This window comes from Anas acuta, chromosome 8, assembly GCF_963932015.1.
Source record: "Anas acuta chromosome 8, bAnaAcu1.1, whole genome shotgun sequence".
Lineage (NCBI taxonomy): Eukaryota > Metazoa > Chordata > Aves > Anseriformes > Anatidae > Anas > Anas acuta.
The window spans coordinates 29,057,582-29,058,613 of record NC_088986.1 but is presented as its reverse complement, the minus strand read 5'-3'; positions in this window follow the sequence as shown (position 1 = coordinate 29,058,613).

The window sequence follows — 1,032 nt, the reverse complement described above, 5'->3', positions numbered from 1 at the left end:
GCTCAGACTGGACCCTTACCACAACAATATACTTGTAGGAGAATAGCCATTAGGCTGCGTTCTTTTAGTAGTCTCAAGTGCAGTAGGTTCTCTAAGATAAGAAGAAATAGAAGACTGAGCCACCTGTATAGGATTGCCTGCATGAAATTCACAAATAAAACCAGTATTACTACAATTCTTTGTGGTTTTAAAAAATTTATTCGGAATAAATAAATCTGGTAAAAATGAAATAAGTGATAAGCACAACATATTAGTCAAACATTGCAAGAAACGACTAATATAAAAGACCCTTATACCACAATAAAAATATAAATAGCACCTTACATGTATACTCTCCACCTACATTACCAGCTTTCCTCTTGCTCAGTCTCAGCATCAAGGGTAACAGAGATTCTACCTCTGGTAGCTTGTGTCTTGCATCTTCACAGCTAAATACATTAGACTACTTTGGTCTACTATTTTGGAGAATGCTCCTGTTTTTGATATATCTAAAGAAAGGAGAAAATGTCCAATTTGCATATTAATTTTTAAGGCCATGTAACTGTCCAGCTTACATTTCTAGAAGGCATTTATATCCAACCATTTTCATTGTATTTCCTGTTAAACACAACTATAATCCTTACCATCTGTTTAGTTTACCTTAAAGAAACATTACTATCGTCTGTTCTGAAGGCATTAACTTGAACCTGTTAATTACTTGCCTTGGATCTCCGTTATCCCACATAGTATTTTTTTTAATACTAATTCTTTGTTGTATTAGAGTAACCTGTCAGATTCTAGTATCTGAACATCAATAACACAAGATGGTGAAAACTTTTAGAACACATTCTGCTTATTGTCAGGCTTATCTAACCACAGAGTAACTAGTAAGATCCTCTTTTTTTTTTTTTTTTCCCACAGACATCCTTTCTGTAAGAAACAAAAATAACTGGAAGGAATTTAAAGATTGCAACTACTTACAGCCTACAAAAATACAGTATATTCTAGACAGTTTTAAGGCCCCAATAGTTATCATTAAATGTTATCAGTAAG